General features: G+C 45.5%; 1 protein-coding gene across 2 annotated transcripts in view; it reads right to left on the bottom strand.

Moving 5' to 3' along the window:
- Positions 1–13,794, bottom strand: part of LOC147378887 (collagen alpha-6(VI) chain-like) — a 172,280-nt gene extending 158,486 nt beyond the window's left edge. The window contains exon 1 of one of the 2 annotated variants that reach the window (XM_086416185.1): positions 13,525–13,794. The gene's annotated coding sequence lies outside the window, so the exon portion shown is untranslated. The remainder of the gene's footprint in view (positions 1–13,524) is intronic. The other variant, XM_086416177.1, reaches the window with a different exon arrangement.
- Positions 13,795–14,325: the final 531 nt, after the last annotated feature.

The raw sequence follows: 14,325 nt of genomic DNA, 5'->3' as shown, positions 1-14,325 counted from the left end.
AATCTAAGACACAACACAAATGAACATATCTATGAAACAGAAATAAGTTCACAGATGTAGAGAGTAAACATATGGTTAACAAAGGGAAAAGGAGGGGAGGGATAAAGTAAGAGTTGGGGATTAATATACACAAACTACTAAATAAAATTAATGAACAGCAAGGACCTACTGTATAGCAGAGGGAACTAACTCAGTATCTTGTAATAATATATAATGGAACACATGTATACCTGTGGTGGATTCATTTTGATATTTGGCAAAACTAATACAATTATGTAAAGTTTAAAAATAAAATAAAATTAGAGGAAAAAAAAAAGATTCTAAAAAATCTATCTGTATGTATGTATGACTGAATCACTTTGCTGTATACCAAAACTAACACAGCATTATAAATCAACTGTATTTCAAGAAAGTTTTAAATAATTAAAATTAAAAATAAAAGTCTTGAACATGTGCAGATACATAGCTCTTGAAGGTGCTTTATTATCCTAATTTTTACCCAAATTATATATTTAACCACTTTTCCATTACTTAAATATAAAAAGTTTTTTGCCTTAATCATTGCCCAGTGCAAATCTGTTAATTAATTTAGTGCTTGCCTCCACCCAGTTACATCTACAAATGTGAAACTGGGTTTGTAACGATTTTCAGAAATTCCTGGAAGCCCAAGAATGAGAGGCTTAATGGTGTGTTTCAAGAACAATGACAGCAGTCCTGGAGAAGGGGGAAACTGAGGAGGAATTGCAGTGGAGAATAATATTTTAAGGCAAAACTCTTGGAAAAAGCTCCTCAGTTTAGAAACTGGATTCGTGGCATTAACCCAGGAAATGCAGATCTTGAAGCTGGAGGAGAAGGATTATTTGGAAGAAACTGTGTGTGAGGGAATTAGGTACCTTATTTGTTATTATATCACTTTCATTTCCAAGCACACACTTCACCTAGGGTTTGAAAGCAAGATAATTTTAGCTACATGGTACTTTCCTCCTTCTGGCTCCCACCCAAAGCCCATCTATCAGAGCGCCCTTTAAACTTAGGCATCCTGGAACATGGGCTTTACCATCGCAGAATATCACAGGCTCAGGTCAAGCATAATGCTTATCTTGATGAATCTAAAAGAAAAGTCTTCTGTTCAGTCAGTCAGTCAGTTCAGTCACTCAGTCGTGTCCAACTCTTTGCGACCCATGAATCACAGCACACCAGGCCTCCCTGTCCATCACCAACTCCCAGAGTTCACTCAGACTCACGTCCATCGAGTCAGTGATGCCATCCAGCCATCTCATCCTCTGTCGTCCCCTTCTCCTCCTGCCCCCAATCCCTCCCACCATCAGAGTCTTTTCCAATGAGTCAACTCTTCACATGAGGTGGCCAAAGTACTGGAGTTTCAGCTTTAGCATCATTCCTTCCAAAGAAATCCCAGGGCTGATCTCCTTCAGAATGGACTGGTTGGATCTCCTTGCAGTCCAAGGGACTCTCAAGAGTCTTCTTCAACACCACAGTTCAAAAGCATCAATTCTTCAGTGCTCAGCTTTCTTCAGTCCAACTCTCACATCCATACATGACCATTGGAAAAACCATAGCCTTGACTAGACAGATCTTTGTTGGCAAAGTAATGTCTCTGCTTTTCAAGATGCTGTCTAGGTTGGTCATAACTTTTCTTCCAAGGAGTAAGTGTCTTTTAATTTCATGGCTGCAGTCACCATCTGCAGTGATTTCGGAGCCCCCCAAAATAAAGTCTGACACTGTTTCCACTGTTTCCCCATCTATTTCCCAGGAAGTGATGGGACCAGATGCCATGATCTTCATTTTCTGAATGTTGAGCTTTAACCAACTTTTTCACTCTTCTCTTTCACCTTCGTCAAGAGGCTTTTTTAGTTCCTCTTCACTTTCTGCCATAAGGGTGGTGTCATCTGCATATCTGAGGTTATTGATATTTCTCCCAGCAGTCTTGATTCCAGCTTGTGCTTCTTCCAGCCCAGCATTTCTCATGATGTACTCTGCATGGAAGTTAAATGAGCAGGGTGACAATACACAGTCTTGACGTACTCCTTTTCCTATTTGGAACCAGTCTGTTGTTCCATGTCCAGTTTTAACTGTTGCTTCCTGACCTGCATACAAATTTCTCAAGAGGCAGGTCAGGCGGTCTGGTATTTCCATCTCTTTCAGAATTTTCCACAGTTTATTGTGATCCACACAGTCAAAGGCTTTGGCATAGTCAATAAAGCAGAAATAGATGTTTTTCTTGAACTCTCCTGCTTTTTCGATGATCCAGCAGATGTTGGCAATTTGGTCTCTGGTTCCTCTGCCTTTTCTAAAACCAGCTTGAACATCTGGAAGTTCACGGTTCATGTATTGCTGAAGCCTGGCTTGGAGAATTTTGAGCATTACTTTACTAGCGTGTGAGATGAGTGCAATTGTGCGGTAGTTCAGTACCAACTAACAAAATCCTCTCAACCTCTGTGTTTGGATAGGATTTATACTTTAGATGTGAAAATGAAAATTCAGAGAGGTTGTGTGACTTGCCCTTTGTAATCAGCTAGTAAGGAAGCCCCGATTTCAGTTCATTTATTCTACAGTGGATATTTATTATCTAAGAAGTGGTTAGTACTGAAGATAACCTGGTGAACATGGAAGACACAGCAATCACAGTTCAGGGGGAATGGTGGGAACTCAGGGTACAGTAGGGACTCAGGGAAGGGTATCTTACCTACTGGGCAGGACTCAGTAACACTTTCCCAAGGAATGGGTGTGTTAGCTGAGCCTAAAGGGAGAGAAGGGGTAAGCCAGATTTAAGTCCAGAGAGTACTGTTCTAGGTCGAGGAAATTCCAAATGTTAATGGCAGGAGGTGAGAGAGCAATGTCTCCTGAAGGATTGGCCGTGGTGGCAAAGAAATAGGCAGGAGACAGGAAGAGGTGAATAAAGGTTGGATAGTGGGGGATTTTCAACCATGACAAGGATTTTAAATTTAAAATCCAAAGGCAATGGAGGATTTTAGGCAGAAAAAAAGTAAGAGCAGGCAGTTTTAGGGAACTCACTTGAAGCTGAAATATGGAAAATGCTAGGAGAAAGATCAGAGCAGGGAGGTGGTCAAGGAGGCAATTGTGGTCTGGGTGAAAAAGAAAATGGTGTTAGGGGACCAAGAGCAGAGATGACAGGGAGGATGGAGAGGGGTTTGCCGAAATCAATGGGAAACAAATGGCAGGATGTAGAGACCGATCAGATAGGACTGAGGAAGACTCGGAAGAAGAACAGGGCTTTTAGGCTGTTTTGGTGGAAGATGTTTGGACAGTTAGATGTCTGGGTCTGAGTTCCGTGGAGAGGTCTGGCTTGGGGTTAGAGGTGGATTAGTAAGTAACTGGGAAATGTGATGGTAAGTTTCATGCGTCAGTTTGACTGAGCTAAGAGATGCTAAGGGCTTCCCAGTTGCCCCTAGTGGTAAAGAGCACACCCACCAATGCAGAAGACATAAGTGATGCGGGTTCAATCCCTGGGTCAGGAAAATCACCTGGAAGAGGGCATAGCAACTCACTCCAGTAGTCTTGCCTGGAGAATCCCACAGGCAGAGGAGCTTGGCTACAGTCCATAGGGTTGCAAAGGGTTGGACACGACTGAAGCGACTACGTGTGCAAGAGATGATGAAACATTACTTCTGGATTTGCCTGTGAGGGTGTTTCCTGTAGAGATTAGTATTTGAATTGACAGAATGAATAAAGAAGATAACCTTCACCAAGGCAAGTGGGCATCACCCAATCCACTGATGGCCTGATTAGAACACAAAGTCAGAGGGAGGGTGAATCTGCTCTCCTTCTTGAGCCAGAAAGTCCATTTACTTCTGCTGCTGGATACCAGAGCTCTTGATTCTCAGGCCTTCAGACTCAGACTGATGACACCACTGACTTTCCTGGGCCTCGGCTTGTAAATGGACTTTTCAGCCCCCATAATCATGTGAGTCAATTCCTATCAATATCCACTTCTACCTATCTCCATATCTCCTATGAGAGACCACTACCACAGGAAAGAAATGGTGACCAAAGCTGTGAGCAGGTAGGAACATCCACCAGAAATATTAAGACACTGGTCCCATTCTGCGGAGCATGGGTTTGAGCCACTTCTCATAACCCCTGGAAGATGCTATGTCTCTAAAGATGGGATCACACTGAGCCTTTGCTGATATCTCCCTCCACAGGCTCCTGACACTGTTCTCAGAGAGCTTATGGGAATTCAGGATCAGGTCACAACCAACAAGCCAACTGACCCAGATACAATTGAAATAGCACTAGCTGGGGACAAAATTCTGTTCAAAATCCTGTGGAAAGCAAGAATTCCATTCTTGATTCATGTGGGGAGAGAAAAAATTAGCAAAGATGATGTGTTCAGGCCCTCTGAACCCACATTTTGTAAATATGACTATGTAACGGCTGAGAGCCTTTGTAGGGCTGCACAGGAGCATCACGAGGTACTTGCTTGGTCACGGGTTGTGTGTGGCGATGCTGTGCTTTGTTACATCTGCTGCTATGGCTGCTGTACCAGCCAGAGGAGAACAACTGTGTCTGAAGTTCCTCCTCTCATTTTCTTCCAGCCTCTTAGCTTGCACCTTGCCTACCATGGGTTCAGTTGAATAGCACACAACCATGAGGAACAGTGAGAACAATTGGCACAGTGAGCAGGGTCAGCGATACAATGGGCATAGTCAGCAGGACACACAGAAGGTAGAAGAGTCTAAGACTCTGCTGGATGGCAGAAGCCAGTGGCTGCCATACAGCATGTGGTACCTGGTGGCCAGGGTCTTTTTGGTGTGGGCCCTGGTTGAAGACTGGGAGGTGGTGGACTGGTCACCAAACAGCCTTGAGAAGGTGTTACAGGGGGTGAATTCCCATTTGCTGGACAGAGTGGCATATTGCCACTGGAACCAGGGGGTGGGTGTTCCAGATTGCCTTGATGGTGAATATGGACAGTGAGCTCTGTGACGCTGCACAAGGGCACACGTTGCAGAGACAGGAGGAAGGCTAGAGCATTGCACATGCATGCTGGAGCAAGAGGCATGTGGCTTTGAGGAGCCCAGTGCCTTGGACTATGGGGTAATGAGGGATGATGACAAGGAGCACTGTGAGACCACCAGTCCCCACTTGGCAGTGAGGACTGTCACATACCAAAAAGTGAAGCATGAGCAGCCAATGGTTCAAGGAGGGCATCCCCAAGGGGCCCCCATTGTGACTGAGTTCATGACATATTGACCATATACTCAGGCGGAGTTGGTTGACCGGGGTAGGCAATTTTGGTGAAAGCAAGGGGAGCCATGGCATCTTGGCTTTTGTGACTCTGGGACACAGGAGTAGGCCCAGAGCTTGGGGGTGGTTTGTGGGTCCTTACTGAGAAGGAACAGCATGTGAGATGCCATTTTGAAAGTGTGAAGACCCCAGAGGGGGCCCGAGGTGGCGGGGGCCCCAGCTGGGTTATGCAGATGAAAATATGGACTGATTTGTGCAAAGGTATACTATAAAGGCTATGTCTTATGCAGACATAGGACTTCCCTGGTGGCTCAGATGGTAAAGCACCTGTCTACAATGCGGGAGACCTGGGTTCGAGCCCTGGGTCAGGAAGATACCCTGGAGAAGGAAATGGCAATCCACTCCAGTACTATTGCCTGGAAAATCCCATAGACAGAGGAGCCCGGTAGGTTACAGTCCATGGGGTCGCAAAGAGGCGGACACGACTGAGCCACTTCACTTTCTCTTTCACTTTCTTATGCAGAACATTGTACTGTAGAGGCTGTGTCCTAAGATGGAGATTTAGAATAGTATACTGAGAAGGCTGTGTCCTATGTAGAACAGTGTACTGTGAAGACTGAGTCCTATGATATAGACAGTGTACTGTGAAGGCTGTGTGCAATATAGAACAGTGTACTGTGAAGGCTGCATCCTATGTAGAACAGTGTACCATGAAGGCTGTGTCCAATGTAGAACAGTGTACCATGAAGGCTGTGTCCTATGTAGAGAGTGTACCATGAAGGCCGTGTCCTATGTAGAGAGTGTACCGTGAAGGCTGTGTCCTATGTAGACAGTGTACCGTGAAGGCCATGTCCTATGTAGAACAGTGTACCATGAAGGCTGTGTCCAATGTAGAACAGTGTACCATGAAGGCTGTGTCCAATGTAGAACAGTGTACCATGAAGGCTGTGTCCTATGTAGAACAGTGTACCATGAAGGCTGTGTCCTATGTAGAACAGTGTACTGTGAAGGCTGTGTCCAATGTAGAACAGTGTACTGTGAAGGCTGTGTCCTATGTAGACAGTGTACCGTGAAGGCTGTGTCTTATGTAGACAGTGTACCGTGAAGGCTGTGTCTTATGTAGACAGTGTACCGTGAAGGCTATGTCCAATGTAGAACAGTGTACCATGAAGGCTGTGTCCAATGTAGAACAGTGTACCATGAAGGCTGTGTCCAATGTAGAACAGTGTACCATGAAGGCTGTGTCCTGTGTAGAACAGTGTACCATGAAGGCTGTGTCCAATGTAGAACAGTGTACTGTGAAGGCTGTGTCCTATGTAGACAGTGTACCGTGAAGGCTGTGTCTTATGTAGACAGTGTACCATGAAGGCTGTGTCCAATGTAGAACAGTGTACCATGAAGGCTGTGTCCTATGATGTAGACAGTGTACCGTGAAGGCTGTGTCTTATGGAGACAGTACTGTGAAGGCTGCATCCTGTGGAGACTGTACCATGAAGGCTGTGTCCTATGATGTAGACAGTGTACCGTGAAGGCTGTGTCTTATGTAGACAGTGTACCATGAAGGCTGTGTCCAATGTAGAACAGTGTACCATGAAGGCTGTGTCCAATGTAGAACAGTGTACCATGAAGGCTGTGTCCAATGTAGAACAGTGTACTGTGAAGGCTGTGTCCTATGTAGACAGTGTACCGTGAAGGCTGTGTCTTATGTAGACAGTGTACCGTGAAGGCTGTGTCTTATGTAGACAGTGTACCGTGAAGGCTGTGTCCAATGTAGAACAGTGTACCATGAAGGCTGTGTCCAGTGTAGAACAGTGTACCATGAAGGCTGTGTCCTATGTAGACAGTGTACCGTGAAGGCTGTGTCTTATGTAGACAGTGTACCGTGAAGGCTGTGTCCAATGTAGAACAGTGTACCATGAAGGCTGTGTCCAATGTAGAACAGTGTACCATGAAGGCTGTGTCCAATGTAGAACAGTGTACCGTGAAGGCTGTGTCCTATGTAGACAGTGTACCGTGAAGGCTGTGTCTTATGTAGACAGTGTAACATGAAGGCTGTGTCCAGTGTAGAACAGTGTACCATGAAGGCTGTGTCCTATGATGTAGACAGTGTACCGTGAAGGCTGTGTCTTATGGAGACAGTACTGTGAAGGCTGCATCCTGTGGAGACTGTACCATGAAGGCTGTGTCCTATGATGTAGACAGTGTACCATGAAGGCTGTGTCTTATGGAGACAGTACTGTGAAGGCTGTGTCCAGTGTAGAACAGTGTACCATGAAGGCTGTGTCCTATGATGTAGACAGTGTACTGTGAAGGTTGTGTCCTATGTAGACAGTGTACCGTGAAAGCTGTGTCTTATGGAGACAGTACCGTGAAGGCTGCGTCCGATGGAGACAGTGTACCATGAAGGCTGTGTCCTATGATGTAGACAGTGTACCGTGAAGGTTGTGTCTTATGGAGACAGTACCGTGAAGGCTGCATCCTATGGAGACAGTGTACCATGAAGGCTGTGTCCTATGATGTAGACAGTGTACCGTGAAGGCTGTGTCTTATGGAGACAGTGCTGTGAAGGCTGTGTCCTATGTAGACAGTGTACCATGAAGGCTGTGTCCTATGTAGACAGTGTACCGTGAAGGCTGTGTCCTAGGTAGACAGTGTACTGTGAAGGCTGTGTCCTATGATGTAGACAGTGTACTGTGAAGGCTATGTCCTATGGAGAACAGTGTACCGTGAAGGCTGTGTCTTATGGAGACAGTGTACTGTGAAGGCTGTGTCCTATGTAGACAGTGTACCGCGAAGGCTGCGTCCTGTGTAGACAGTGTACTGTGAAGGCTGGGTCCTATGGAGAACAGTGTACCATGAAGGCTGTGTCCTGTGTAGAACAGTGTACTGTGAGGGCTGTGTCCTATGATGTAGACAGTGTATTGTGAAGGCTGTGTCCTCAGATTTAGAAAATTGATCATATGGATGAGCTGTGAATGCCGTAAAAATAAAAATCCCCAGCTTGAAGGGGTGGGCCTGGCATGTGTGGTTCCATAGTAATAAAATTCCACAGGAGTGCAGTTGCCTCTGCAGAGGCTTTCCTGCACTCTCCTAAGGACAGCCAGTGGACTGGACTTGGCCATGGCAGACAAAGACGCTCCACATGCAGTGGGTGGCTCTTCTAACCCCGTGAGGGCAAGGACTGCAACATGCGTTCCTTGCGATGCCTGGCATTGAGTTTCGCTATGTGTTGGGGATATAACTGTTCGCTGTTGTAGCCTCTACTGCTGTTGCGGAATGTGTGCTCAACTGGCGGCATTGTGTGCTAGGAGGATGCTACAGAGGGCAGAACCTACATAATCTGTGGGACAGGAGACCCTGAAGGGGCAGAGTGTGGGGAGAGAGAAAATTAGCCAAGACGTCATGTTCAGGCTCTCAGTCATGCCTTATAAATAATGACTGTGAAACAGCTGAGATCATTTAAAGCACCGTGCATGCATGTCACAGGCAGATTCTTTACCTGTGAATAAAGAATCCGCCTGCAAGGCAGGAGACCCAGCTTGATCCCTGGGTTGGGAATATCCCCTGCAGCAGGGAATGGCAACCCACTCCAGTATTTTGCCTGGAGAATTCTATAGACAGAGGAGCCTGGCGGGCTACAGTCCATGGGGTTGCAGAGTCGGACACGACTAAGCAACTTTCACTTCACTTCATGCATGCCACATGGTACTCGCTTGGACACAGGTTGTGTGTGGGGATGTTGTGTTACATATGCTGCTATGGCTGCTGCACAAGCCAGAAGAGAATAAATGCATCTGCAGTTCCCATGGCTCCTAGAAAAATGCTAAGAAAACTTCCAGCCTCTCAGCTCGCATCTTGCCTACCATGGGTTCAGCAAATAGTGTACATGGTGAGAAACAGCAAGACAGCTAGCATCACAAGCAGGACAAAGAGCAATACAATTCACTTTTTGGCTAGGATACAATCTACAGAATACTTAGGGCTAAAACACTGCCTTTACTGAAACCTTGAACAAGCATGTGGTAGGTTGGGTTCCCTCAAGGCAGAGTCTAGACAAGAATTTGTGCAATAAGTTTATTGAGGAGAGGATCCCTCCAATCACTAGTAGAGGGGCAGGGAGGTGAGACAGGGAGCCAGGTAGAACTGTGAATGAGCAAGTGGGTTAGTGTTCTGGGAAGCTGGAGCTCATCCCCTTGGGCACCTCAGGAAGAACATAAAGATCAGACCTCAAGAGTGGCCTCCCCCAAGGTGTGAGAAGCCAGAGGATACTTATTCACCAGCTTTCATCAGTTACTGGGTAAGGGGTTGCTCCCAGAGTATTAACTTCCAGGCCCCTCTAGCCTGCTCTGCATGAGTCAACCATGCTCCCAAGGCCAGAGAAAACCCTCAAGGCCTCCAGGGGGGCTTGACATAAGAAGCCTGCAGCAAAACGCCGAATGCAGAAGGGGCATGCACAAGGCTCTGATATCCTCTGCCAGCCAGTGGAGAAGAGAAAAGCCTGGGCATCAGGGAAATCTACTACAACACAAAATGCCATCTGCCCAAAGACATGCATACATAAATGGGATTGATCATAGTGTTATCCACACCTACTGACTTATGGTGAGGTGGGGTACTGAAAGATAGCACATGGGCCATTTGATACACTCTGGTATTTTTTTCCCCCACCAAACAAACATCGCCAAATATGACTCTGACTCGCCCAGAATCTTCAAAGTTCTATTGTATTTGGACTCATGCAATGGAGAATTTCAGTCATAATATCTTGCCAGACATTCATCAAGTTGTTTTTAAAGGACTCAATAAGTGATTAGCTTATGGGTTTTCAAGCCAACACAAATGCCTTTGCCAACTAACTCTGGCAAAATCTTTCCCCTCTAAAGTTTAGGATACAGTACTTAAAGCATTGCAAAAACATGTTTGAGTCAAATCAATACCTCATCCTTAACTATAAATGGCTAAAAGAATGGTTAAATGTATATTTATTATCTCTTTGTGACTTAAGGGGAATGCTAAGGCTTGAGACAGAGTTGGTTTGGATGCTTTATTTTTCTTGCCTCCTCTTCATCTTTTTAGCATTTGGGGGAAAACTTTCTTTTCATGGCAAAATTAAATCAGCAAATTTCCTGAGGTTTGCTATTTGGAATCATAAAAAGTGTTAGTTTTTAAGGTTATCTCAGTCAATCAAGATGACTCATAAAGGTAAGATTTAGAATCTTCTTCCCGATTCTTTTGTCTGGATTTTCTAAGTACAACTGCTCCAGATTTACATGAAAAGGGTACTTCAGCCAGACTCTTTCACTAAAATTGCAAAGTGACTTAAAATTAGTCATTGATTTATCAAATATTTCTTGAGTACCGACTAAGTGCCAGGTACCGTGGGAAACATAAGGGTTACAAGAGCCACAGGAGACCTTTCCTTCTGTGCATTGCTTATGTTAGCCAAACAGTATCCATTTTTTCTCATGGTATCTTCATCCAAATTTCCCTGTCAGCACCCTGGGGTCACCCCAAGAAAAGACAAGTTTGGAAGGAGGACGAGGAATCTGGATAAGGAGCAAGACCAAATCTTTCTAACTATTATTTCTTCATTGAAAAAAGTTTGGCCTTGACTGTTCTGTAAAGCATCCTGTACACTTTCTAAGTTTTCCTTTCCCTTGAAGAACTGAAGGTTGCTTTATAGGCCTTCAATTTAAAATTCTGAAAATGTAAACTTAATACCTTTCTGCTGAAAGTAGAAAGATATTTTTGTTACCACAAAACCATTATCCAAAGACACTAAAACAGTGGGTGCATTTTTCAAAGTCTTCGACCTGCAGGCACCACTGGGCTTTTCTAGAAAATTTCCTCTAACTTGTAAAGCAGAAGAGGCAAAGAGACACGGAACGAATCAGAACAGCCACAACTCCCAAACAGCTCTTTCGGGATGGCAGCATGCCTGAGTGACTGGTCTTTCCTTAAATGATCTCCACCAACGGGAACACTTCCAGGTGGAAAAGGGAGATTACAACGTTGGGTGAGCTATGCATGTCTATGAATCATGTTACAATCATCTTACACTCCATGGCAACAAGGTATTTCAGTGAGCTCAAAATATGGACTAAAATTGGGCTCAATGATAAATGAATTATTGGGAACACTCCTAGGGGCCTTGACCCTTAAGAATTCCCACTACCATCACCATCACCCTCATTTATTGATCATGTGTACCTGGCATTTTATAAGAATCTTTTTTTTCTTTCCTCACACATCCCTGTGAGGTACGTAGGTATCATGCTCCCTGTGACGGGTGAGAAAAGACTCAGAGAGATTAAGCGGCTGTCCAAGCTCTTCTATGGACTTCCCTGGTGGCTCAGCTGGTAAAGAATCCACCTGCAATGTGGGAGACCTGGGTTCAATCCCTGGTTGGGAAGATCCCCTGGAGAAGGGAAAGGCTACTCACTCCAGTATTTTGGCCTGGAAAATTCCATGGACTGTATAGTCCATGGGGTTGCAAGAGTTAGACACACGACTGAACGACTTTCACTTCACTTCAAGCTCTTCTATAATTTGAATCTGGATTCTTTTCATAACAAAGCTTATCCACTTCCTACTTTAAACAGCAAAGACAAGAAACAACAAAAAGGTCAGGACAAGAGAAAAAAAGGTTTTGTCCAACTTTTGATCACCCTGAAGAAGTCTTATATTCATGACATTTATAAAAGAAGCATAGAACAATCTGATCTTCATACTTATTTCTTGGGACTGTAAGAATGAGTGATTTTTGGTTACAAATACACCCTCATTAGTTGGGATCACTTTTATTTATTTGTAGATTGTATACCTGGCAATGGTATATTCTTGAGAAATTTCAGGGACAGTAGATATTTACTGTCAAAGAAGGTATTTTCAGTCATTTTTAATACTATTGTATTAGCAGGACTACATAGAATACCATGTATATCGATGCATAATGCACCAACTTTTATCCACAGTGCTTATAATCTGACTTTTGTTTAGTGTCTTAATTAGTTGCTCTTGGCACTGTCCATGTAAATAGATTTAAAAAAATTCTTTCTTGATAAACATTCCAAATATCCAAACTTTCTTGCAATTTGGACTATCTGAAGGGATGTGAAAAGTGCAAGTTGCAAGTATATTTAACAAAGGTCTTTTCTGAGAATTGTTTCACAAGAAAATTTAGTAAAAGTAGATGGTTTTTCTTGATACAGAAAAGGTTAAAGATGATTCTTCAAGGATTCGTCACCTAAAGTCTTTTATGTACACCATAAAATTTGATTTCACATGATACAGCGGCCTTTTGGACAGTTTTCTAATCCAGCCTTTTGAGTAGAAGATAAGCTTCCCTTTCAGGTTTCCTTTGCACTTCTAATATTTTGGAATAAAATGTGGAAGGAGAGAGAAAGCTGATAACTTCCTTTATAAAGGAAAACTTTTAAGGCCACCTATGTATTACACAATGCCATACTGGAAAGTTTTATCTTAAAATAGTACTCATCAAATAGATCCTTCTTTTAAAAAAGCAATATGACTGCAGATTTGGTTAACTGCAGAAATTCTTAATGAAAGACTTGTAATAGCCTTCCTGTCTTAAGCCTCATGATTTTTACAGACACCTCAGCTATTGCTAATCGACATTACCATCCTAGTCCCCTATGGAAACTTTTCCTCCAACTGACAAAGGCCACCTCTAATATCTCTATAGAGTAGACTTCTAAAAAGAGAAATGAGAAATCTTTATCACAAAGGACACAGAAGAAAATAAATCACTTCCTAGAGCCAATATTTTTCCTCTTCCCGCCTGCCTGCCCCTACCCGCTCCCCGCTGACATCATTTGCACAGTTGACGCTGAGCCAGTAAGCTGGGGTTCCACTCATTGTAGAATGTTACTGGGCATTCATAAAAGGGCGGATTTTTTCCCCCGTCTTCTCTCCTCCCTTCAGTCAACAATAAAACTTCAACCAACTTTAATGAATGTGGGTGACTGCAGGAGCAAACGTACAGGCAGGGTCTGAACGGGCTTAGAAGGGACTTTTCTTGACCCCGGCTGGTTATAACCTCATTCATTCATTTCCCGTGCCGTCCCGGGTATCTGCCACACTCCAGACCCTGTGCTGGGCGTGGGGACACTGTTAGTGGAGCAGTCGTGCGGTGGGGGACAGGGAGCCGGGTGCAGAGAGCGACCCGAGTGTGCTGTGCGCGCTCCAAGGGGAGGATGCGAGAAAAAGTCGCAATGAAGGGCAGCGAACGCTGCCTGGAGAAGGTGGAAACAGAAGAAGCGGGTTTGAGCTTCTTACCTTCGTTTCTTTACCGGGGTCCTCACGTAGCCCCTTGCATCCGGCGCGTCCCTTCCATGCAACCACTGACCACTTGCCAACCTAGTTTTGGCTCTGGTCGGTCCAGCTAACCGCGGTTCCAGCACTTACTTCGGGGAAACGTCCTCGCGGTCCCCGGCCCTTCCCGAGTCCGGGCAGATCTCCTTGCAGCGCGCGAAGCAGAGCGCAAGGCACCGGCGGGAGCGCAGTGCCCAGTGCCCCCCGCCCGGGAGACCCGCGGTGACCGGGGAGACCCTGGCAGGGACGGAAGCGGCGCGGGCAGCCTCTGGCCTCCCGGTGTCCCACAGGCGGGCGTTAGCTCCCAACCCCTCTTCGCTGCTATATAAACGCTTCTCCCCGCCCCGAGCCGACCCTTCCCCGCCCCGGCGGCCCCGGCCCAGCGCGCGTCCCCGAGGAAGGGGCCGCAGCCGCAGGGAGGGGATGGAAGCCGTTGAGGGGTTCCTGGGGCTGCCACTGCCCCGCCGACCCCTTCCCTACGTGGAACCTCTACCCCGGGCTGCAGACCCGGGAGGAAGCTGAGGTCGGAGAAGTTGGGGTGTTGGAGGTGCGCTCCTTCTTTGCGCCTGCCAGATGCGCAGGGTGGTGGGAACTGCTCCAACTTGCCTGCGAAGGGAGACTAGACCCTGCGCGCTCCATGGTGGAGGTCAAGTGCCCTCGGAGGTCCCCACTTGGAATTCAGGGTCCAAAGCAGAGTATTTCTGACTCTCTCATCCACTGACTGTCCATTCATTTGTCTATCCATGCATTCATTTTATAAACATC

This window comes from Bos grunniens, chromosome 1 (genome assembly GCF_055505025.1).
Source record: "Bos grunniens cultivar Pamir isolate PY7600 chromosome 1, Bosgru_T2T1.0, whole genome shotgun sequence".
NCBI classification, from domain to species: domain Eukaryota; kingdom Metazoa; phylum Chordata; class Mammalia; order Artiodactyla; family Bovidae; genus Bos; species Bos grunniens.
Note: the sequence above shows the minus strand (reverse complement) of the source record. Positions and strands in the feature narration are given on the sequence as shown.